This window comes from Trachymyrmex cornetzi, unplaced genomic scaffold, assembly GCF_001594075.2.
Source record: "Trachymyrmex cornetzi isolate Tcor2-1 unplaced genomic scaffold, Tcor1.1 scaffold694, whole genome shotgun sequence".
Classification (NCBI taxonomy): domain Eukaryota; kingdom Metazoa; phylum Arthropoda; class Insecta; order Hymenoptera; family Formicidae; genus Trachymyrmex; species Trachymyrmex cornetzi.
Window position 1 is genome coordinate 656,463 of NW_017300019.1, and position 580 is coordinate 657,042.

Sequence of the window (580 nt, forward strand, 5' to 3'; positions counted from 1 at the left end):
CCTTACACTACAATAATGGATGCGGCGGAACGGCGACGTATCGAAAATAGCGGAACGTTCGCAATTGGTCAGATTTTCGATACGCGCGATACGCTCCATGGGAATGCACCCTTATGGATATATTATTTCAGGCTTGTTATAATTTACTTATCAAATAACAAGGATAAACGATGCTCTTGAGTTGCGATCATTAAATAGAACGCATATTAAATAATTACAAAACCAAAGAATTATAAAATAAATGTATATATACATATATATATATATGTATATATTTAGTTTACCGATACCTCAATATCACAACATGAGTTTTTTTCTTTTTTTAACAATGATTTCTTTTTCCGGAATTAGGGCTGCGTTCCGTTTCACGCATGATGCGCATGGAAAGCATGGAAGGCGGTCCGTTTCACTCCATGCTTCGTTCATGCGCGCATGAAAACGGCAGGGTATCTATGGCTGCTTTCCTTTTAGGAGACACAGTCGACACACTTGACATAAATCGACACACGCCGCTTTCCATTTACAATTTTGTTCAAACTCAATCGACACACTTCGCCTCTGCTCGGGAGCAGAGTCAGAG